Source organism: Symphalangus syndactylus, chromosome 11 (genome assembly GCF_028878055.3).
Source record: "Symphalangus syndactylus isolate Jambi chromosome 11, NHGRI_mSymSyn1-v2.1_pri, whole genome shotgun sequence".
NCBI classification, from domain to species: domain Eukaryota; kingdom Metazoa; phylum Chordata; class Mammalia; order Primates; family Hylobatidae; genus Symphalangus; species Symphalangus syndactylus.
Genome location: NC_072433.2, coordinates 106,128,326 through 106,154,108, shown reverse-complemented (window position 1 = coordinate 106,154,108; position 25,783 = coordinate 106,128,326). Strand labels below are relative to the sequence as shown.

At 40.6% G+C, this 25,783-nt stretch overlaps 1 long non-coding RNA gene across 2 annotated transcripts in view; it reads left to right on the top strand.

The window, feature by feature from the left end:
- LOC129493080 (uncharacterized) overlaps positions 1-25,783 on the top strand; it is a 75,738-nt gene that overhangs the window by 19,882 nt on the left and 30,073 nt on the right. The window contains exon 2 of one of the 2 annotated variants that reach the window (XR_010114486.1): positions 13,474-13,597. The exons of the other annotated variant lie outside the window; for it this stretch is intronic. This is a non-coding gene — a long non-coding RNA (uncharacterized lncRNA). The remainder of the gene's footprint in view (positions 1-13,473; positions 13,598-25,783) is intronic. 2 annotated transcript variants of the gene reach the window in all.

Sequence of the window (25,783 nt, the reverse complement as noted above, 5' to 3'; positions counted from 1 at the left end):
AGTCCCTCTTGGTGCTTTGGGAAAGAGAATGGGAGACAGGGAGGTAGCACAGAGATAGACTTTAAGTCTGCTTCTTCACTGCAGCATGTCAAAGCACCATATTTTGGGGTATCATTTTCTTTTTCTTTTTTTCTGAGACAGGGTCTTGCCCTGTTGCTCACTGCAGCCTCGAATTCCTGGGCTCAAGCAATCCTCCCACCTTAGCCTCCCAAGTAGTTGGGACTACAGGTACATACCACCACACCCAGCTAAATTTTTATTTTATTTTTTGTAGATACAAGGTTTCACTACGTTTCCCAGTCTGGTCTTAAACTGTAAACTTCTGGGCTCAAGTAGTCATCTTGCCCAAGCCTCCCAAAGACCTGGGATTACAGGTGTGAGCCATTGTTCTTGGCTTAGATATTATTTTGTGAGCTCCAACAAGTGTCTGTTCAAAGAAGCTATATGACTTAACCAGTCTTTGTAACAAACCGCTTCTGGGAATCTAAATATGAACGAGTCTTTCTTGAGTTAAAAATGAGCCCTTACTCACACCTGTAATCCCAGCACTTTGGGAAGTCGAGGCAGGCGGATCACGAGGTCAGGAGATCGAGACCATCCTGGCTAACACGGTGAAACCCCGTCTCTACTAAAAATACAAAAAATTAGCCGGGCATTGTGGTGGGCACCTGTAGTCCCAACTACTCGGGAGGCTGAGGCAGGAGAATGGCGTGAACCTGGGAGTTGGAAGTTGCAGTGAGCCGAGGTCACGCCACTGCACTCTAGCCTGGGCGACAGAGTGAGACTCTGTCTCAAAGGATAAAAAAAAAAAAAAAGCCCTTCAGTAGCTTTGTGTGGTTTGTCTGAGTAGCCACAGCAGCAGCTAAACTAGTAGAGACTTCAGCAATTGTTTTTGTTTTTGGAGTCCCCTTTAAATTTCATGGTCCTTCATGCTGTATAATCTTTGGTTCTCACTGAATATATACAACATTTCTTAGTAAATAAGTTTATCTCTTATGAAATCCTATTACCTTCTCTGTTACATATTTCTAATCATTGTTATAATCTTGGAAAATCCTATTACTTTCCTTCCATCACCTGAAGAAAAGGAAACTCTTGACTGTCTAACCTATGTTTATGAAATATCTGTGCATTAAATAGATTAGAAATTCCTTTAGAAAATCCAGACTTAACCTTGTTTGTTGGTGTCTCATATTTTAACATTAAAACAGAAAAATGTCACTTAGACTACACTGTTAAAAAAATAACTAAATTCATCCCTAAAATATAACCCCTTGCCAGAAATGGCAGAACTTGTAACCATAATAGATCCATTTCCTGATGCACACAGCAAGTCAATATGCTGAGACAGTATGTTGCAGCAGAGAAAGAGGTTTAATCAGAAGGCTGCCAAATGAGGAGATTGGAGGAAACTTCAATCCATCTCCTCAAGGGGCTTGGGGCTAGGATTTTTTTTCTTCTGTTTATTAGGGTTTCCATTAAAAGCATTACATTTCCATTCTTTACAACCATAAAAGAATAAATAATTTCAAAGGATTGCTTGATAGGAGACTTCTGTTTTATTTTATTTTATTATTATTTTTTTTTTGAGTCGGAGTCTTGCTCTGTCACCCAGGCTGGAGTGCAGTGGCGCAGTCTCGGCTCACTGCAAACTCCGCCTCCCGGGTTCACGCCATTCTCCTGCCTCAGCCTCTCCAAGTAGCTGGGACTACAGGCGCCCGCCACCACGCCCGGCTAATTTTTTGTATTTTTAGTAGAGACGGGGTTTCACTGTGGTCTCGATCTCCTGACCTCGTGATCCACCTGCCTCGGCCTCCCAAAGTGCTGGGATTACAAGCGTGAGCCACCGCGCCCGGCCTGAGACTTCTGTTTTAAACGGAACTTGGAAATATCCGGGAAATCACTGAAATAAATGTACTTAATAGACCCAATGCTGTGAAATTCTTTTTAACTGTTTTCTTAAGCACATAAAAATATATAACACTTCCTCCAACATTTTTTGAAATACAATTTGGTTTGAGGTTTTTCTCTACAACATTTGCCGTATAAATATTTCTTACGATGCCCGCCCGCCTGCCCGCCTGCTGGCCTGCCCACCTGCCTGCCTGCCTGCCTGCCTGCCTGCCTGCCTGCCTGCCTGCCTGCCTGCCTTCTCTTACTGCTGAGGCTGAGTTCTTAACACCAGTAGATTCTGATCCCTTTCATTGCTTTAATCTGCCAAGGAGGTGCAGTTCAGAAACCAAAGGGAAAAGCAGGGCTTGATCCCACAAAACAATCTCAGTTCCACATGGCTGGGGAGGCTTCGCAATCATGGCAGAAGGTGAATGAGGGGCAAAGTCACATTTTACACGGTGGCAGGCAAGAGGGGGCTAGGAATTTTAAGGGTTTTAGATTGGGCTGAAGTATGGATATCATTGATTGATCAAAGAGTGCAGAGTGAAGTCATGTGACAGAGAGATGAAAAAACTGTATTATCATGCTGATTCAGTTCCTCTGTGGTTCCTGGGGGGTCTTTAAACTCATTGGCATCAGCTGTTCTGCTGGAATTCAGGATGTCCTTAGGCAATTCTTTTTTTTTTTTTCCTGAGATGGAGTCTCTCTCTGTTGCCCAGGCTGGAGTGCAGTGGTTCCATCTCCGCTCACTGCAACCTCTGCCTCCCGGGTTCAAGTGATTCTCCTGCCTCAGCCTCCTGAGTAGCTGGGATGACAGGCACCCACCATCGCGCCCGGCTAATTTTTGTATTTGTAGTAGAGACGGGGTTTCACCATGTTGGCCAGGCTGGTCTTGAGCTCCTGACCTCAGGTGATCCGCCCACCTCAGCCTCCCAAAGTGCTAGGATTACAGGCGTGACCATCGTGTGGCCTGCTTAAGCAATTCTTAAACAAAGCCTTATGATTCTAACATCAGAAATCCTATTGACAGGAAAAACGGGAATGCAAATTGTCAGTATCTAGTGTTAGATGACTTTTGGGTACAAGGAAGTGGGTCAAAGTACAGCCTAATAATGCTTAATTATAACTATATTTCTCTCCAGAATTCTTGTTAACCCTACAAGGACAGGTTTACACTCACTGTGCTCACTAGAGCTTGTTAGCTAGATTAGAATGTTAACATTTACAGAGAAAGTAGGTCTATTTGGGGATAGTACATGGGTTAAAGTGCTACTGACGGTTCTTGACCTCAGGAGGAGCCCAATTAAGAATGGCCAGCTGGGTTGGATGCAGTGGCTCACACCTATAATCCCAAAACTTTGGAAGGCTGAGGCGGGAGGATGACTTGAGACCAGGAGTTCAAGACCAGCCTGGACAACATAGTAAGACCCTGTCTCTAAAAAAAAAAATGTTTCAAAAAGTAGCTGGGCATGGTGGCATGCACCTGTAATCCTAGCTACTCAGGAGGCTGAGGCAGGAGGATTGTTTGAGTCCAAGAGTTTGAGGTTACAGTGTTTGAGTCCAGGAGTTTGAGGCTACAGTGAGCTATGATCATGTCACTGCACTCCAGCCTGGGCAACAGGATGAGACCCAGTCTTAACAAAAACAAAAAGAATGGTCAGCTAATTAAATAATTTTGAGTATTCTAGTGTTTCCTAAGGAGGTAGCTATTATTAAAGTAGGAATGCCCTGGCACTCAACTAAGATCTTAGCCCTCATGATACTTCAAAAAGCTACATATTTGAAGAGGATCAAGGAGTCTGCAAAATGCCAGCATTCAACAGAGCTCACAATCCAGCTATGTGAGAGAAGCATTTTATCAAGTAAATGCAATAACAAATATAAATAATCTTACAAAAGTAATCTGTCAGGCAAACAGGATTTGCCATATGAAGGAAACCATCAGTTCTTGAGAAAAGGAATGGAATAGTAATAGATATGGAACAGTTTCTTCTGGACTCTTCTGGAAAGGGAAGGCTTTCCAGGTCAAGTGGGTAGCATAAGCAAAGGCAGCATAAGCAAGGTTTATGAAGCAGCTCGGCCAGTCCAGGGACCTGCAAACAGTTTGTGAGGCAGGTCCAGGGATCTACAAACAGTTTGTATTATCTCTTCTTTGTTACCAAACAACATATTTTCCAAATGTGGAAAATATGTGTACCTTGATCCCTACCATAAATAAAGAAATTTGGAGTGAGGGAAAGGATTTGGTAAAAGCATAATTTTGTATTGGTACATAGAATGTTTTAGCTGAAAAGCTTCTGATTTTTACTATTATAAATATATCTTGATTTTGATAGTCTCACTTATTTCTTAATTGCCCTAAAACTTAGCTGAAGAATTATGCCACATATTCAATTCTAATGACATACTTTCTCCCACCATAACCCAGTTGCTGCAATATTTTAAAACCTCATTCTGGATTCTGGATAAGCATAAATTCATAAGAATGTGTTTACTTTTAACCAGATGTTATTCAGTTGGAAAGCAGTTATGTTCTGATATTCAGAATATTTACAAAGATGGCCTGTATTCTTTTTTTTTTGTTGTTGGAGACAGGGTCTCTCACTCTGTTGTCCAGGCTGGAGTGCAGTGTTGCTCAACGCAACCTCTGCCTCCTGGGCACAAGCAATCCTCCCACTTCAGCTTCCTGAGTAGCTGGGACCACAGGCTCATGCTACTATGCCCAGCTAATTTATATATATTTAGTAGAAATGGGGTTTTGCCATGTTGCCCAAGCTGTTCTTGAACTCCTGGACTCAAGCAATCTGCCTTCTTTCGCCTCCCAAAGTGCTGGGATCACAGACATGAGCCACCATGCCTGGCTGCCTGTATTCTTATACTTGAATAACAAATACATATTTTTTATGTGCCTGGGTATGTGCTTGTATCTGTGGATGTGTACACACAAATATCATTTCTGTTTTTGTAGTATCATTTTGTGACCTAAACCCAACATTCCATGCTATCATTGGATGGTTTTCTAATTATTGTTATGTAGCACTGTTGTTAGTAAACACTGTACATGAAGAGAAGCATTACAGTAAGCCAACTGAACCATAATTCAATGCCCTTCCTCAGTATTTTTTTAACTGTTTTTGTTTTTTTTTGAGATAGAGTCTCACTCTGTCGCCCAGGCTGGAGTGCAATGGCACAATCTCGGCTCACTGGAACCTCTGCTTCCCAGGTTTAAGGGCTTCTCCTGCCTCAGCCTCCTGAGTAGCTGGAATTACAGGCACCTGCCACCACGCCTGGCTAATTTTTGTATTTTTAGTAGAGCTGGGGTTTTGCCCTGTTGGTCAGGCCGGTCTAGAACTCCTGACCTCAGGTGATCCTCCTGCCTTGGCCTCCCAAAGTGCTGGGATTACAGGCGGGAGCCACCACACCCAGCCTTACTCAGTACTTTTACTGAGTAATATAAAGATATTGTCATATTACTATAAATAATATAAATATTATAAAGAGTATAAATATATTATTTTCAGAGTATAAGCAATGAAAAACCTAATGACGGAAACAGAAACATGTCATATCCTTTTTTTTCCTATTAGTTTTGGATCTCAGGTTTAGAGGCTTAAGCTAAGTTCTTTGTTCATGGCATATTGCTATCATTTGTTTTACGTTTTAGGTGAGAGAAATATTTTACATATGTTCTCCCATTCCCTAGGGTTTAGATCAAAATGAAATCCTAGAAATGCTCTGCAGTCAGAGAGACTAGGTTCTGTGCCACTTAATAAACATATAATCTTAGGAAAATGATTTGACATCTCTAAGAGTTCATTTTCCCTGAATTTTCAATATGAGCTGGATATAGTGGCTCATGCCTGTAATTCCAGAACTTTGGGAGGCCAAGATGGGTGGATCACTTGAGCCCAAGAGTTCAAGACCAGAACCGGGCATATAGTGAGACCCTACCTCTACAAAAATTATGAAAAAATTAGGCATGGTGGTGTGCACCTGTAGTTCCAGCTACTCAGGAGGCTGAGGTGGGAGGATTGCCTGAGTCCAGTGTGGTGAGGCTGCAATGAGCTTTGATTGTGTCACTGCACTCCAGCCTGGGTGACAGACCAAGACCCTGTCTCAAAGAAAAAAAAAAAAAAAAAGAACTTTGAGTATGGACATACGGACAAAGAGTAGTCCAGGCTAGGAATCCCAACTATTATTATGCCATGCAACTTTAAGCAAGTTACTTTGCAAAACTGTGACTCTGTTTCTGCAACTGAGGAATGAAAATGGCATTGCAATTGTACATAAATAAGATTGTGAAAATTTAAAGCATTAAATCAATGTTAATTTTTGTCGTCTCACTGAAGAATCTAGTTATGTTTATAATCCTGAAGGTAAGTATAATTAATATTTTGTGTTTATAGTGTTTCTTCCACTCAGGTATTAATAAGCCATTTCAAAGGTGAACAAGCATAAAGCATTTAACCCGCCCAAAGTTATGGACTCAGTTAAGACAGTGACAGGAGGAGCAAGTAACCGATGGACAACTAGAAAGAAAATTCATCTTTTGTGAAGGAGTTCATGTTTATTCCTTAATAATAAATTACTAGTCCTCAGTGAACATTACCAGCTGCTCCATTAGGAAGAGGGTGGCACTAATGACCAGACTTTCAGGGTGAGCTGATATTAGGGGTGTCTAGGCTACTTGAATAACCACGGCCATTCCTCTCTCTTTCAATGCCTAATTCTGACTAAAATTTAGCTCCCCCATAGGGTTAAAAGCAAAGGAGGAAAGATTTTGTTGTAAAAATGGTGGAACTCCTGGCTCCTGTAAGGAACTGTGCTTTGACCCTCATTCCTCAAGGCACAAGATTCATCGTTACTGGTTCATTAGCCTCTTTTAGTTGAGGGGCTCTACAGAACAGTGGTTAGGCTTGGGCCAGACTGCCTGTGTTTGAATCCTGGCTCTGGACTTCACTGGCCGTGTAACTTTAATCCCTCAGGGCTTTACTAGGGATGACTAAAACAGCACCTGCCTCACAAATTAGATCAGTACCTACACCATATTAAAGACTCAATTAATATTAACTGTTAGTTTTATAGCCCAAACTATATGCCTAATTGGAATGTGGTTACCTGAAAGGTAGAAGTTGGTAGATAAAATTAAATTAAATTGAAATAATTTATACGTGTAGTTACTATTAAGATACCAACATGTATCACCTTATTTTTACTTTTTTTTTTGAGATAGAGTCTCACTCTTTTGCCCAGACTGGAGCACAGTCGTGCAATCTCGGCTCGCTGCAACCTCCACCTCCCAGGTTCAAGCAGTTCTCCCGCCTTAGCCTCCCGAGTAGCTTGGACTACAGGCACACACCACGATGCCTGGCTAAATTTTGTGTATTTAGTAGAGACAAGGGTTCACCATGTTGGCCAGGCTGGTCTTGAACTCCTGACCTCAGGTGATCCACCCACCTTGGCCTCCCAAAGTGTTGGGATTCAGGCGTGAGCCACCCCCACCGGCGTTTATCACTTCATAGTCATATAGATCATACCAATTTGTTCCTCTTCATCACTAAAATCCCAAAAGTTTGTACAGCAGGGTAAGTACATGGGCTTTTTGGTCAGCCATGATACTATCTGTCCTTGTCTTGGTTTCCCCATCTATAAAATGGTAGACAGTGCCTTCGGCTGGGCGCAGTGGCTCACGCCTGTAATCCCAGCACTTTGGGAGGCTGAGGCACGGAAAACACTTGAGGTCGGCGAATAACTTGAGGTCAGGAGTTCAAGACCAGCCTGACCAATGTGGGGAAACCCTGTCTCTACGACAAAAATTAGCCGGGCGTGGTGGTGAGCGCCTGTAATCCCAGCTGCTCAGGAGACTGAGGCAGGAGAATCACTTGAGGCCAGGTGGCAGAGGTTGCAGTGAGCCCAGATTGTGCCACTGCACTCCAGCCTGGGTGACAGAGCAAGACTGTCTCAAAAACCAGTGCCTTCATCATGGAGTTATTTAGATAAGAGAGGTTTAGATAAGTAAAGTGATTAGCTCAGTTTCTGAGAAACAGTAAATACTTAATATTATGTTATTAATAGTAAATGTTAATGGTTATCATTGTTATTTTTAATAAAATAACAAAGTGGCTGAGGCAGTGGCTGACACCTGTAATCCTAGTACTTTGGGAGGCTGAGGCAGGAGGATCACTTGAGCTCAGGAGTTCTAGACCAGCCTGGGCAATATGGTGAGATCTCTTCTCTATTAACAAAAGAAAAAAAATACAAATAAATAGAATAACAAGGTATATAAGCCCCTTCTGGTATTTTCTCATTTTAACTATCATTATCAAATTTAAATGTAGTCAGAATTAGGGCCTCTCATTGTAGATTTAGACATTTATAAACAATCCTAGAACAATCCTAAGTTTGGTCCATAGTAGACACTCGTATAAATATTGTTGATGAATTCCCCTGTTGGTACACTGAATGTTTAACTTTTCTCTGTGAACCTCACAGCTCAGTCTCTAAGATATTTTTGTTTTGTTTTACCTTACTGTTTCAAGCCAATTTAGCTGAGGGAGGTTGTTTATGCTATCACTAGATCCTGCTGTATCTAATCTCGTCTTGAGCTGAATGTTAGAAGCAGCTGAAAGAAGTATAGCAATTTGGCATTAGAGTAGACATCGAGAAAGTATGGAGGGTTTAGGAAAACATTTTTAATAGTAATAAGAAAAGAAGCCAGGCATGGTGGTTCACGCCTGTAATCCCAGCACTTTGGGAGGCTGAGGCGGACGGATCACCTGAGGTCAGGAGTTTAAGACCAGCCTGGCCAACATGGCGAAACCCCGTCTCTACTAAACATACAAAAGTTATCCAGGTGTGGCGGTGCATGCCTGTAATCCCAGCTACTCAGGAGGCTGAGGCAGGATAATCACTTGAACCCAGGAGGTGGATGTTGCCGTGAGCCAAGATCATGCCACTGCACTCCAGCGTCGGTGAGAGAGTGAGACTCCGTCCAAAAAAAAAGAAAAGAATGAGGTATTCTTCTCTTGGACTTAAATGCCTCACATGTATGTTGGAGTTTGAATTACCTTCTGTATGGGCCAACTCTGCGAAATTTTAGTTAGCATTTTCCTTCATCCAATTTACTCAGCTTAAACATCATTAATGTCTTAATAGATTAAAATTAACTGTAGTATTAGCTTAAGCAAAATGCAATAAGGAAGGTGAGTATTTAGCTCCCTTCTTCTTCAAATGCATTCCAAAGCACAATAGAGGTTTTACATTATGAATTGCCCTCTAATACTCATAGCATTGCCACCCATCATTTAAAGAGAGAAACATTTTTTAAAATTGTAATAAGTTAACATAATTTTTTTTCTTTTTTTTATATTCTTTTATTTTTTTACTTCCTCTATGCGGGCCAAGATGAGAAAACAATAGATTTTAGCAAAAAAAAAAAAAAAATTGCCATTAATTCCCAAGGGGAAGCAAAGTTGTATGTACCAATTCATATACTGTACTTACAATAGATTGTTTATTAAATTTTGTTTCCTCTACCACAGCCCTTAAGCTAAACTTTATCTTCATTTACAGTGGGTCAAGGATGTTGCTATGGCAACGCCAGTACTCATAGCATTAGAAAGTGGCCGGGTCAGAATACCACCAGCTATGCTTCTGTGTGTCCATAGCGCTTTGTTCATGGTGTTTATCATTTATTAGCTGTATGATATTTGTTTGGTTATTTGTATACCTGTCCAGAGACAGTTTATATAATTCCTGCTGCCTGGGGCAATCTATTGGAAGGAGGGATGAAAAGTGTGTGGTATACAGCTAGAGATAGGGTCAGAGAAGTGGGCCTAATATTGCCATTATGTTCTCCTGCCTCTTACATACACCCAGCTGCCTGCAGTTTTGTGTCTCTATCAAATTTCTTGATACTGGTATTAAAGAAAAGTAATTCCAGGATTTTTTGTTGTTGCTACTAGTGGATTCAATCATTTTAATCCCCATCAGAAGTAACAATACTGAAAGTATATATATATATTTATTTATTTTTTTTTTTTTTGAGACAGTCTTGTTCTGTCGCCCAGGCTGGAGTGCAGTGGCATGATCTCGGCTCACTGCAACCTCCGCCTCCCAGGTTCAAGCACTTCTCCTGCCTTAGCCTCCTGAGTAGCTGGGATTAACAGACACTCGCCATCCCGCCTGGCTATTTTATATATTTTTAGTAGAGATTGGGTTTCACCGTGTTGGTCAGGCTGGTCTCAAACTCCTGACCTCGTGATCCACTTGCCTCCAAAATGCTGGGATTACAGGTGTGAGCCACTGCACCTGTCAGAAGTATTTTTAAATGCAGGATTTAAAATAGGCTATACTGAATAATTCATAATCTATTATGTATGTTCTTGTCCATCTCCTTTATCAAAGTTTGGTTTTTGTGTCTGTCAGCCTTGAGATTAATGAAACCTTCTGAGGTTTAAAAACAAAAAGAAGCTTAACATTATTTTCCCTTTGTACTTTAACTTACCCTTTTATCCATAAAGGTGAAAGATTTAATTTTGGAACCACACCCATTTTCCACTCTAAGGAGCATATTAAATAACATATGATGGGAGACAATGAAATACAATTGTTGATACGGCTTTTTGGAGTACTGTTCTTTGACTCCAAAAGACGCTTGATTGACTGCATTCTTCCTGATTGCAAGATAGCACAGCTTATTAACCTGAGGGATAGGATGGCATTTGCTGTGTATTTTACTGTTTTAAGAATAAGGTTTTCCCACTAGATTATGTTATCGGTCTTCATAATATTTCAAGAAACTGTTAGTTTAATTTAAAAAATTCTATTTCCTTTTTTTGAATAGATAGTACATTCATATGGTTTAAAATTCAAAAGATTCAAAAGGGTATATAGTGAGATGTTTTTGTCCTGCCCTTGTCTTCTAGCCACCCAGTTCCTGGAGGTGATCACTGTTTTGGGTATTCTTCTAGACATATTCGAATATTCTTTTTTTTTTTTTTTTTTTTTTTTTTCCATGAGACAGAGTCTTGCTCTATCCCCCAGGCTGGAATGCAGTGGCACAATCCTGGCTCACTGCAACCTCTGCCTCCCAGGTTCAAGCAATTTTCCTGCCTGCTCAGCCTCCTGAGTAGCTGGGATTACAGGCATGCGTCACCACACCCAGCTAATTTTTGTATTTTTACTAGAGACAGGGTTTTACCATGTTGTTCAGGCTTGTCTTGGGCTCCTGACCTTGTGATCCACCTGCCTCGGCTTCCCAAAGTGCTGGGATTACAGGCGTGAACCACCATGCCTGGCCTAGACATATTCTAATACTGATTTTCATTTTATTTATTTAGATTTATTTTTTTTTTTATGGATGGGGTCTTGCATTTTGTCCAAGCTGGACTCAAACTCCTGGGCTTAAGAGATCTTCCCATCCTAGCGTCCCAAATAACTGGGACTACTGGCATGAGCCATCATGCCTGGATTGATTTTTTTTTTAATTATTTTTTCTCACTACAAGGACAAGGACTCATACTGATTGTTGTCACATCTCATTTAATCTAAGCAGACATTTGGCTCAGCCCCTAAATGCCAGATTCAGTTTTTTCCTAGAAGAGTTGTTTCTCCCCACTGGCCATTTGCTATAAATGAGTTTATGAAATGGAAAAATTCAGTATAATTAAACTCCCATTTGAACAAACTTAATAGGATGTTAAAATTGCTGGTTTTAAATAATGTTTAAAAGAAGCCAGTTGCTAAAAGTGTAGATCACAAAGGTTTAAAAAAATAATAAAATGTCTGGGCGTGGTGGCTCATGCCTATAATCCCAGCACTTTGGGAGGCCAAGGCAGGCAGATCACCTGAGATCAGGAGTTCGAGATCAGCTTGACAACATGGAGAAACCCCATCTGTACTGAAAATACAAAATTAGCTGGGCGTGGTGGCACATGCCTGTAATCCCAGCTACTCTGGAGGCTAAGGCAGGATAATCACTTGAACCCAGGAGGCAGAGGTTGCAGTGAGCTGAGATTGTGCCATTGCACTCCAGCCTGGGGTAACAAGAGTGAAACTCCATATAAAACATATATATATATAATAAAGCAAGTGTCTTCTTGGGTTGGTTTGTTAGTGAAGAGGATGACTTTTATATCAGGAAATTCTTTGTTGTTGCTTTAATCTTGTCATGTGGGACAAAATTCATGTCAGATTAGGCTTCAAATCCATTTGCACAGTGCCCTTTCTTTTTTTTTTTTTTCTTGAGACAAGATTTCATTCTGTCACCCAGGCTGGAGTGCAGTGGCATGATCACAGCTCAGTGCAGCCTCAATCTTCTGGGCTCAAGTGATCCTCCTCCCTCAGCTTCCCAAGTAGCTGGGCCTACAGGCATGCACCACCATGCCCATACCCAGCTAATTTTTTCTCTTCTTTCTTTTTTTTTTTTTTTTTTTTGAGACAAAGTCTTGCTTTTGGCCCCCAGACTGGAGTGTGATGGCACAATCTGGGCTCACTTCAACCTCTGCCTCCTGGGTTCAAACAATTCTCCTGCCTCGGCCCCCCGAGTAGCTGGGATTACAGGTGCCTGCCACCACGCCTGGCTAATCTTTATATTTTTAGTAGAGATGGGATTTTACCATGTTGGCCAGGCTGGTCTAGAACTCCTGACCTCAGGTGATCCACCCGCCTCGGCCTCCCACAGTGCTGGGATTACAGGCGTGAGCCAACGCACCCAGCCAATTTTTTCTATTTTTTGTAAAGACAGGGATTTCAATATGTTCCCCAGCCCAGTCTGGAACTCCTAGACTCAAGTGATTCTCCTGTATCAGCATCCTAAAGTGCTGGGATTACAGGTGTGTGGCGCCACACCCAGCCCAGTATCCCTTCTTTTATCTCTACGTCTCCCTGCACTTTAAAAGCAATCATCGTAGGTTGGAAGAGATGACTCACGCCTGTAATCCTAGCACTTTGGGAGGCCAAGGCAGGTGGATCACCTAAGGTCAGAAGATCGAGACCAGCCTGGCTAACATAGTGAAATCCCTGTCTCTACTAAAAATACAAAAATTAGCTAGGCGTGGTGACGGGTGCCTGTAATCCCAGCTACCGGGGAGGCTGAGACAGGAGAATCGTTTGAGCCCAGGAGGCAGAGGTTGCAGTGAGCCGAGATCCTGCCATTGCACTCCAGCCTGGGCGACAAGAGCGAAACTCAGTCTCAAAAAAAAAAAAGCAATAACCTTTTCCTTAGCCTAGCTCCTCTATCCTGCCAGCATTTGTGTTTTACATGTTTTTAGAGTTGCCCAATGGGTCTATTCCTGTTTACCTCACTTATCTGTGCTTCTTTCCTGTTTTGCAGCACATTAAGGTCCCAGCATAGAAACACAGAGCATAAAGAATTAATTCCAGACTAGTCATGTTGGATATTCTGGTGTTTAGGAACAAAACTTTTATATAGCGCTTTCCATTTAGTATAATTTGTTGAACCATGTAAATTGCCTTACTATTCATGGGTAATTTGTTTGGATATGGGAATTGGTTCATAAAATAGAAACTTAAATTGTACAGGTATTTAGTGAAATTGGACTTTCCTTGATGATACAGGTCTGTTTTAGACTCTACCGAGGGAAATTATCTGTGAGGTGATCCTGAAGGAGGGTACATGGTCCCACCCACAATGAGTTCCCTACTGGGGCCCTGCAAAGGATATTAACAGTGAAGATACAAGGTAAGGTATTGTCCTCAGGGTACATATTGGGTCCACAATAAGATAGATTCCTTTCTTTTTTTGAGGTGGAGTTTCGCTATTGTCACCCAGGCTGGAGTGCAATGGCGCGATCTCAGCTCACTGCAACCTCCACCTCCTGGGTTCAAGCAATTCTCCAGCCTCGGCCTCTGGAGTAGCTGGGATTACAGGCACCACCACCCCGCCCGGCTAATTTTTGTATTTTTAGTAGAGACATGGTTTCACCATGTTGGTCAGACTGGTCTCAAATTCCTGACCTCAGATGATCCACCTGCGTCGGCCTCCCAAAGTGCTGGGATTACAGGCGTGAGCCACCGGGCCTGGCCAAGATTCCTTTCTAATGAGGGCTTTTGGGTATTTCCTGTAGTTAATACCATTTTGCTGGATTCAACAAGGACTTACCTTATATTATGTTACATATACTCTTAGGGCAAGGTCCCAGAGTTTTATTAGTTCTGTCACTATAAATTCATACTAACAGAACATGTACTAACTAAAAAGAACAAGGTTTTCATTTTTCATTATTAAGTACTGTAACCAGGCAACCAGGAATTTGATTAGAATCTGCTGTTTGCTTGGCACACAATCTTACTGACCTCATAGGCCTCCACCAACAAGGTTAGAGATTCCTATGCCAATATCATACCGTTCTAGAATTATTGGATCTCTTATGTTAACGTATCTTTTTCCCAGTAAGCTTTAGATCGAGTGTTTTTCTACTTATTATTCACTTTTAAAAACCACTCTGCTTTAAATGGGTTGTCTGAAGTACGTCTCTTACTAGCACAATCTTACATTTCATAATTTGAAAATAAGGGTATCTGGACCCAACCTATTTTTTAGTCTATGTGAGAACTAATTATTGTAAAAGTTCAGACTTGTATACAAAATATTAGTGCTTTATTTCTGGTATGTGTTTTCATAAGAAACTTTATCACTAAAGGACAAAGTAGCAAAAACTCTGTGATCAGATATTCTTGTTTTATAACATCTAATAATTTTATAATTATATTTTCTGCCACAGTGTTATTTGTTAGATTACTTATAAGGTGGTTATCTTACAAACCAGGATAACAGATAGTAATGATGAATTAGTTGAAAACTATTGACTTGTCACCGGGTGTAGTGTCTCACCCCTGTAATCCCAGCACTTTGGGAGGCTGAGGCGTGCAGATCACCTGAGGTCAGGAGTTCGTGACCAGCCTGGCCAACATGGTGAAACCTCATCTTCACTAAAAATACAAAAATCAGCTGGGCGTGGTGGCGGGCATCTGTAATCTCAGCTACTCAGGAGGTTGAGGCAGGACAATCGCTTGAACACGGGAGGCAGAGGTTGCAGTGAGCCGAGATCATGCCATTGCACTCCAGCCTGGGCGACAGAACAAGACTCCTTTTCAAAAAAAAAAAAAAAAAAAAAAGGAAAAAAGAAAACTATTGACTTGTCTAATGTACTTCCTATTTAGACTATCATAAATGCAACAGATATCAGTGTATCTTGGGAGGCCAAGGCTGGGAATCACCTGAAGTCAGGAGTTTGAGACCAGTCTGGCCAATATGGCGAAACCCTTTCTCTACTAAAAATACTAAAATTAGCCGGGCGTAGTGGCATGTGCCTGTAGTCTCAGCTACTTGGGAGGCTGAGGCACGAGAATAGCTGCAACCTGGAAGGCAGAGGTTGCAGTGAGCCGAGATCATGCCACTGTACTCCAGCCTGGGTGACAGAGTGAGACTCCGTTTCAAAACAAACAAGCAAACAAAAATCTATATCTTTGCAATGCATTTTAACAATGTCTTTAGGTATTTGAATCCTTACAAATTTATTCTCGAACAAGTTATTGTTAAAAACTAGTAGGAAAATAGCTATGTTTTAAAATGTTCTTTCCTTTTATTATTTCTGGGGTTTATGTTTAAATGATTCTCCTGACAATTACTTTAGAACTGATAGGTAATGACTCATTGGAACAGTTGTACCTCTGACTCATGGAGAATCTAGTGTAAGTCATTTGACTCATCTGCTTCTCCCATTTAGGAAAAGTCACTATAAATATATCATAAGGTGCTGTGAAATGCCTGACTGCACGGATAAAAGGTGCTAGAAAATTACAAGGTTGGAGAGTCTTACGTTAATATATAGTTTTATAAAACTTCAAAAGATGTTTTAATTTTGGTACAGATCAATTCTGTAATAACCTTTTTATGTAGGGGATAAAAACTTTTCCTCCCATATGAAATGTCTTGTTAAGAAATTTTATAGCTTCTGTTGGTTTCTGGTCATTATGTTAAATAAAATAAATTGAAAGAAGGATTTCTTGTTGAATTTAATTTAGTTTTTTAGCTAATTAAAAACATCTACACAATATCAAAAACATGCCATAAATTAGATTAATTAAATCAGTTGCTTATTTCGCTTTAAAGTAGAATTAACCCTATCAGTAGCATAAATTTTTAAAGATTCACAAATATTAGCCTCCTAAAATGACTTCAACTAAACAGAAAGTATGATTTAATGTGTAAATGATATGCTTTTATTAGAATAACTGAAAACTTTTTAAAAATGATAGACTTTTTAAAGAACACTTATAGATTTACAGAAAAATTGAGAAGATAGTACAGCATTCCCATATACCCCATACTACTTTCTCTATTATTCACATTCATTAATATGGTATATTTGTAGGCTGGATGCAGTGGCTCATGCTTGTAATCCCAGCACTTTGGGAGGCCGAGGCAGGCGGATCACCTGAGGTTGGGGGTTCAAGACCAGCCTGACCAACATGGAGAAACCCCATCTCTACTAAAAATACAAAATTATCTGGGTGTGGTGGTGCATGCCTGTAATCCCAGCTACTCGGGAGGCTGAGGCAGGAGAATCGCTTGAACCCGGGAGGCGGAGGTTGTGGTAAGCCGAGATCATGCCATTGCACTCCAGCCTGGGCAACAAGAGCAAAACTCTGTCTCAAAAAAAAAGATATATTTGTTAAAATTAATGAACCAATATTGATACATTGTTCTTTACTAATGTCCATGGTTTATTTATATTTCTTGGACTTGATATGCTTTTTCTGTCCCAGGATTTCATTAAGCATATCACATTACACTTAGTTATTATGTGTCCTTAGGCTCCTTTTGCCTATGATACTTTCTCAGATACATTCTGTTTTTGATGATTTTGACTACTGGTAAAGTAGTTTGTAGCATATCCCTCTATGGAGGTTTCTCTGACTGTTTTCTCATGATTGTGCTGAAGCTATACGATTTTCGGAGAAGACCACAGAGGTGAAGTACTATTTTCTTTTTTTCTTTTTTGAGACAGAGTCTTGCTCTGTTACCCAGGCTGGAGTGCAATGGCATGATCTCGGTTCCCTGCAACCTCTGCCTCCCAGGTTTCAAGCGATTCTCCTGCCTCAGTCTCCTGAGTAGCTGGGATTACAGGCGTGCGCTACCACACCCGGCTAATTTTGTATTTTTAGTAGAGATGGGGTTTCTCCATGTTGGTCAGGCTGGTCTCGAAGTCCTGACCTCAGGTGATCTGCCTGCCTTGGGAGACTCTGGAATTATCATTCAAGTCAATTTATATGCATCGATGCAGTCTCATACACTGTACTCAGCCTTCTTCTGGGCTGCTCACTGCACATATGCTGCAGAGGCTTTGGAGATGCAGTGGCCAGAAGCAAACTTAGTGAACAGAACACTTCCATTCCTGAGAAAGGCAAGGATTTTTTTTTCATCCCGCCACCAAAATTTTCTAATTGATGGGATAAATAGCAACCCTACCTTATACCCCAATTTTTGCTTTCAGAAAGAAACATATAGCCTTGCAGATTTGAAGGTTCTTAAATATAGTAAGCATTAAATGAGTGGAATTCTCTGTTGTTGGCCTATATATTATTATTATATTGTCTCTTTTTTTTCCTTATGAGAGCTAGGGCTGCTGGTCAAATCTGAGTTCCCGAAACCTTTAACCCTACTCAGCCAATACAGCCAAAAACATTCCTGAAGGTATAGTTAGCTCCAGACTTTATGGTGCATGAAGATTATACAGTTTGAGAGGCCCTCTTCAAAATAATAGACAAAATTAGGTTCATTTCTTAGAAGGGGCCCAAGCAATGCAAAGCCCTGAAGCTTAAGGTTTGTTAGCTTTATGGATAAGTCTGCCACTACTAAGGAAATTTATGAAAGTAAAGTAATAAATGAATGTAAAATAATACCAAAAATATATATTCCTGTATATGTGTGTGTGGTTTCATAGATGTATATTTATATATATGAGAAACAAAAAAGCAACATATTCATAGGAACACTATTTCTATGTGAGGTTTTGTCTCCCATCTCCAATACAGAATCTAGTGAGTTAGATTGGACCATCTAAATGGTCAAATTTGAATCTCAAATTTTACAATTCTTTTTTTTTTTTTTGAGACAGAGTCTTGCTCAATCGCCCAGACTGGAGTGCAGTGACGCCATCTCGGCTCACTGTAACCTCTGCCTCCTGGGTTCAAGCGATTCTCCTGCCTCAGCCTCCCAAGCAGCTGGGACTATAGGCACCTGCCACCACACCCAGCTGATTTTTGTATTTTTAGTAGAAATAGGGTTTCACCATATTGGCCAGGCTGTTTGAACTCCTGACCTTGTGATCCGCCCACCTCGGCCTCCCAAAGTGCTGGGATTACAAGTGTGAGCCACCGCACCGGCCTACCATTCTTATATAAAACGAGGTAGAGAGAAATGTGCTAGACCGGAAAAGAGCAAGTCCAAATAACTAAACTTGAGCTGGCCTGCATTACTAACCTAGACACTTCCCTAAATGAGGATCAGACCTATTTTACTTAAGCCTCCTAGAAGAGAAGACACCGAGTGAGAGATCACTCCTGTGAGTTCCATTTACCTTTGAAAACATCTTCCTAAAGCACCATAGGTTATCTTTCCTCCTGTAGGGCCGGGGCCAGTCAGGAGCCCTTTTGTGTGGCAGAGCTAAGCAGCAGAGCAAAGCAAGTTGGCTAGGTGGTACAGGGACATGGAAGCTATAGAAGCAAACATGGTTTTCTGCATTCCGCATCTCAGACTACAAAATTAATCCTTCCATTTACCCAATATCACTTCCCTAAAATTTAGAAACTATTGATATTTATTTTACAGAAGTTTTTGGATTGTTTGCTCTGATTGATCAAGATGTTTAATTCATCTGCTATTAATATAGTATTAGTTCCAAAAAACAAAAACTCAGTCTAAAATAACAGGGGATAAAGAAACTTATGGACTGAGAACTGGAACTACAGCTCTATCTCTCTCTTTCATGGGTCAGTTTCTACTTCCCTCTGTGTTTCTGTTCATTGTCTTCCTGGTGGCTAACTTCTGCTTACAGTTTCTGCTCCCTTTTAACTTCTGTGTGCACATGACTTGGACTTGCTATGGTACTATGCTCTGTGCTGGAAACATAGCGGTGAGTAAGGCAGCCCTGACTTCTCAGCCCCACATAGGACCCACAGTAGGGTAGGGAATAAACACACACACACACACACACAGTTGTGATGTGCTATGAAACAAATTTGTCAGATACAATGAAAGCTTACATTAAGACAGTGTAAACTGTGGATCATGATCTATGAGTGGGTCATGAAATCTATCTAGTGGCTTAAGACCAGTATTTTTAACAAAATAAATAATAAAAAGTCCTAGTAAATCACAGATAATAAGGATAAGTATTCTTTTGTGAAACTTTTATTTCCGCTTACATTGTCAGTGAATGAATATATAAATCCAGGGGCTTACAGAGTATGCTTTCAAGAGGAAAGATAGACAATAAACAAGATAAATTAGTAAAATATAGAATATATAAGATGACAAGAAGCTGAAAAACAAAAGGCAAGGAAGGGGGAGTATATAAAATGTGAAGGGTCGGGGTTAAAATTTTAAAAAGGGTAGCCAGAGAAGACTTATCTGGGAAAGTGCCTTGTGGTTAAAGATCTCAAAGAATTGAGGGAGTTAGCCATACGGATACTTGGAGGAGGAACATTCCAGGCAGAAGGAGTAATCCGTGCAAAGGCCCTGAGTGTGGCTGGCCACTCTGAAGAGAAGCAAGGCCAATATGACAGAAGGGGAGTGAATGGGAGGACTAGCAGGTGACGAGGAAAGAAGGTGAGTCAGGGTCAGGGGGGCAGATCATGTAAGGCTATGTGATTCGTAGTAGGCAGGGCCTTGGTTTTGACTCTGAGTGAGATGGGAAGCCATTGGATGGCATTGAGGAAAAGAGTGACATCTGTTTTATGTTTTAATAGGATCACTTTGGCTGCAGGATTGAGAATAGTTTTAAGGAAGGCAAAGGCAGAAACAGAATTACTAGAATGTAAACTCCATTAAAGCAAAGTTTTTATATGTTTTATTCACTTTGTATCCCTGGTGCTTTATACTAGTGACTGGCAGATATAGGTAATCATTTGTTTAAGAATGCATATTTGTGGCCGGGTGTGGTGGCTCACGCTTGTAATCCCAGCACTTTGGGAGGCCGAGGCGGGCGGATCACGAGGTCAGGAGATCGAGACCATGGTGAAACCCCATCTCTACTAAAAATACAAAAAATTAGCCGGGCGTGGTGGCGGGCACCTGTAGTCCCAGCTACTCGGAGAGACTGAGGCAGGAGAATGGCGTGAACCCGGGAGGCGGAGCTTGCAGTGAGCCGAGATTGCGCCACTGCACTCCAGCCTGGGTGACAGAGAGAGACTCTGTCTCAAAAAAAAAAAAAAAAAAAGAATGCATATTTGCATGTATGTGCACCAGATCATGATATGAAATGTATTTCTTATGGTAGATCAAGGTCAAAAGGATTGAAAACCCCTGTCTTAAAACTGACCTAGTCTTAGATCTCAGGAAAGGGATTCTCTGGGAATTGACCTTTTTTAGGCTGAGATTTGAAGAATGAACAGGAGGACGTGGGGGTGTAAGAAAAAAGACTTTTTCAGAAGTTGTAAATTTGAGAATCATCAGCATATGCATAGTATTTGAAGCTCTCTGCAGGTGTTTTTGTCTGTGTGAAAGTAAGGAGCCAAATTAAAGCCATTGCTAACCGCCCTCACTTTCTGTTTCTTATTTTGTATGCTCATTTCCTGTAACATTCGTCCTGTTGAAAAATAGTGTATAGTAGTCATTTATTTTTTAAAAAGTATAAATCTTGAAGGATGCTTCCTGTCTCACATCATAGTAATAGGAAAAGTCAGTGAATTTGAAATTCAAATTTAGTTTATTTAAATGAGTAAGAAGATTCACGGATATTTTAGGTATGCCACATTTTCTGAAGCTGTATCTTTTTACCTCTGAGTCTGTGATTCAATTTTAAATACTCAGAATATGCTTCTTCTATACAAGTATTGGTATGAGTTATATTATCTGCTCAAGGGACTGGCAATGATTTTCTTTATTTTTTTTCTTTTCGAGACTTTTGGGAAGGCATGATTGTGTGTTGAAATGTGAGAATGACATGAGATTTGGGAGAGGCCAGGGGTAGAATTATATGGTTTAGCTCTGTGTCTCCACAGGGCAAAATAGGGACAGCAAGTCCTGAAGGAGAGGAGGCTCATACTTACATATCTGAGATAAGAACTGTTTCCAAGAACTTTCCAAAAATCCTTTCACTTCTTTCATACATCATTTGATAAGATTTATCACAAGATGGCCGGGCACGGTGGCTCACGCTTATAATCCCAGCACTTTGGGAGGCTGAGGCGGGCTGATCACTTGAGGTCAGGAGTTTGAGACCAGCCTGGTTAATGTAGCGAAACCTCATCTCTACTAAAAACACAAAAATTAGCCAGGTGTGGTGGCAAGCGCCTGTAATCCTAGCTACTCAGGAGGCTGAGGCAAGAGAATTGCTTGAACCCAGGAGGTGAAGGTTGCAGTGAGCTGTGATCACTACAGCGCTACTGTACTCCAGCCTGGGCGACAGAGTGAGGCTCCATCTCAAAAAACAAACAAACAAACAAAAAAACCCAAAAGATTTATCACAAGACATTCTTCAAGACTGCAGTGATTAAGTTAAGCTGTTTTGGAAAAACATTTGCCCAGTAATGGCATTTCTATCAATGAACTAAAGCAACTCTGGCTTAGAAACTCCATGACCAATGAGCGATTTCTAAGCAGCTTATGTAAATCTTTTTTGCTAATAAAGGCTCTCCTTACCCTTTCTTCACTGAATGCACTGGTGATTTGCCATGCCATACATTCCAGATTATAATCCTTATTTCTTTTCTTTTTTCTTTTTTTTTTTTGAGACGGAGTCTTGCACTGTCGCTCAGGCTGGAATGCAGTGGCTTGACCTCAGCTCACTACTGGCTCCACCTCCTGGGTTCACACCATTCTCCTGCCTCAGCCTCCCAAGTAGTTGGGACCACAGGCGCCCACCACCACCCCCGGCTAATTTTTTGTATTTTTAGTAGAGACGGGGTTTCACCGTGTTAGCCAGGATGGTCTCAATCTCCTGACTTCGTGATAAGCCCACTTCGGCCTCCCAAAGTCCTGGGATTACAGGCGCCTGGCCTATAATCCTTATTTCTATTCCCAAGTAGACCCAACAGATTTAGAGATAATTTTCTCTAGCATGTTTTGACAACCTCATGACCTAAACACCTCTCATTAGGCCCCACCTCCCAACACTATTGCATTGGGAGTTAAGTTTTCAACACATGAAATTTGGGGGACACATTTAAACTATATCACTTTGTCTGCCACTATTAGAATCAGATATCCACACTGTGTGTTTTTTTAAAAAAGAATCAAATCTTTTTTTTTTTTTTTTGAGACGGAGTCTTGCTCTCTTGCCCAGCCTGGATTGCAGTGTCACCATCTCGGCTCACTGCAACCTCCGCCTTCTGGGTTCAAGTGATTCTCCTGTCTCAGCCTCCTGAGTAGCTGTGATTACAGGCACACACAACCATGCCCAGCAAATTTTTGTATTTTTAGTAGAGACAGGATTTCACCGTGTTGGCCAGGCTGGTCTCAAACTCCTGACCTCAAGTGATCCACCCATCTCAGCCTCTCAAAGTGCTGGGATTATAGGCATGAATCACCATGCCTGACTCAAATCTTTTAATTAATTAATTAATTGATTGATTTATTAACAGATGTGGACTCACTCTGTCACTCAGGCTGGGGTGCAGTGGTGCAATCATAGATCATAGCTGAAATCCTGGACTCAAGTGATCCTCCTGCCTCAGCCTCCCAAGTAGCTAGGATTGTAGGTGCATACCACCATGCCCAGCGGATTTGTTTTTTGTAGAGATGGGTCTTGCTGTTTTGCCCATGCTGGTCTTTAACTCCTGGCTTCAAGTGATCCTTCTGTTTTGGCCTCTCAGAGCACTGGGATTGTAGGTGTGGGCCATTGCACCTGGCCTAAATCTTTTACTTAATGCTACACCTCCTCTTCCTACAACCCTCTTTAAAAAAAAGAAATCAAATATTAAGTTTGCAAACTTATTCACTTATGTTTATTTTATAAAAGTGAAGACAAGCTTATTTTATGGCAAATGTTATCCTACTTTCTTGAACTGATTAAGAAAAAAGTGATTTCTTCCTCATTAGTATAGTGGTATTAAAATAAAAAGAAGAAAAAAGAAAATAAAATTATTTTTTAAGTGATCTCCTCATTAAATAAAAATGCAAAGTATTTCCTGTTCGGTGCAGAGGAGACCTCTTAAAGTATATTTTCCAAAAAGGAGGAGGAAACTTTTTACCTCTAGGTTTCCCCTTTGGGGATTTCTCATTGTTTCAGGTCACTACCACTTACCTTGTCTCCTTCAGAGACAGGCGCCTTCCTTTAAAACTTTGACCCAAATGTTGACAAAACCCTCAATCTCCCACTAGTTACGCTCTGTGCACATGTAAGTGTACGTATACACACACATTCACACACATGCTTTTAAAAAATGTTGAGTTCATACAAATATCAATAATTCCATTCAGATGTCACAGGATCTTTCTTATTCTCCCTCATTCCATACTTGTATCTCTCTTCTCCCTCATGGAGAGCCATGGCTCTCAGTGGGATCACTCAACTACCACTTCTACCCGTCTGTCAGAGTTATCAACAGAATTGAGCCTCAATTGTCCACAACTGTAATCTGCCTGATGAAGGTAACATTATTGATTTTCTTTTTTCCCTTGCCTGGATCACTTCTCTATTCCTCTACTGGTGCTTCTGGGATTCAATTCCGAAGTAAACTACCTGTATTCAAATTCTTGTCTCAGTATATGCTTCTGGGGAAACACCGTGTAAGTCACACCCCCCACTCACTAACCTACTGATCCCAGGTACCAGGAAATGGTCTTGTAACAACTACAAATATACAAATGGTCTTGTAAAAACTACAAATATTCAAAGCATAATATTACATTAGCAATATAATAAGATATATCTAGACTGTAAAATATGGTACAAATCTAGGAAGCAAAACTTTCTTATGATCATATTTTAACACTCAATTATTTCAATTTATCATAAAACAACTGTATTAATATTAGTTTTGTTTATGAGTTAAATTATAGTGTGTACAGCTAAAAGAAGAAAAAAATGAAAGCAAGAAAGAAAGTGGTGAGAAAATAGAAGAAGGGAGAGAAAAAATAAATCTACATACAGAGTGAATGTTCTGTTTTTAAATGGCCTTTGTGATTCATAAACACTAGCAATGTGTCATTTGATCCACAGATCCATGCCTCCAAGGAGCAAATGTAGGAATAAATGAACACTAAGGCCCTCATTTTGATCTCATGCAAAAAGGAGGTAATATTACTTCATCAAATGAGCTGTTTGTGAATAAAGAAATGAATTGAAAAAACTTGATTTCCTGTCATCTTTGGTTCAATTTTGGGATGGAAAGGAATAAAAACAAGAGCGTTCTTAGATCAGTACCAGTTTAGTAAGAACAGTTCTTCACAACACATAACAAAACACCTCTCAACCTTTCGAAGAAAAAACAATGCAAGTCTTTGTTCCAAACCTATACAGAGGTAAAACACTAATATAATGGTCATAGAGCTCTGTGAGCATAGTATAAAGAAATCTGTATTTAAGAGCTCAGTTATGATTTCAAAATTAATTGAAGGCTGGGTGCGGTGGCTCACACCTGAAATCTCAGCAATTTGGGAGGCCGAGGCAGGTGGATCACCTGAGGTCAGGAGTTCAAGACCAGCCTGCCTAACATGATGAAACCCCATCTGTACAAAAAATACAAAAACTAGCTGGGCATAGTGGCAGGTGCCTATAATCCCAGCTATTCAGGAGGCTAAGGCAGGAGAATTGCTTGAACCTGGGAGGCAGAGGTTTTAGTGAGCTGAGAAGGCACCACTGCACTCCAGCCTGGGTGACAGAGAGGGACTCCGTCTCAAGAAAAAAAAAAAAAAATTATGGGATAGATATTTGCAAAAGTATTGGAAATTAAAAAAAATTATGGAGTAGGTATTTACAAGAGTATTCACAATAAGACTTCTTATATACAGTCAACTTTATTTTAAAAACAAAAATGACATAAATGAGTGAGAGAGATCCAAGCCTTGTAGAGTAGAAATGCTCTTTGAGCTCTTATATTTGTTTATATAGAAATTTTCTTCATAAAGAGACTTTTGGTGAAGAACAGTGAGTACAGTTATTTATGAAGTTGTCTTTTAATTCAAAAAATGAGTTTAACTGAAAGGTTGAAAATTGAGTGATTTCCTAAACCAGGAAGAAGTTGAATCCCGGAATAAACCAGTAACAAATTCTGAAATTGAGGCAGTAATTAATAGCTTACCCACCAAAAAAAGCCCAGGAACAGACGGATTCACAGCCAAATTCCACCAGAGGTACAAAGAGGAGCTGGTACCATTCCTTCTGAAACTATTCCAAACAATAGAAAAAGATGAACTCCTCCCTAACTCATTTTATGAGGCCAGCATCATCCTGGTTCTGAAACCTGGCTGAGACACAACAAAAAAAAGAACATTTCAGGCCAATATCCCTGATGAACACCAATGTGAAAATCCTCAATAAAATACTGGCAAACCAAATACAGCAGCATATCAAAAAGCTTATCCAACACAATCAAGTTGGCTTCATCCCTAAAATACAAAGCTGGTTCAACATACTCAAATCAGTAAACGCAATCCATCACATAAACAGAACCAATAACAGAATCCACATAATTATCT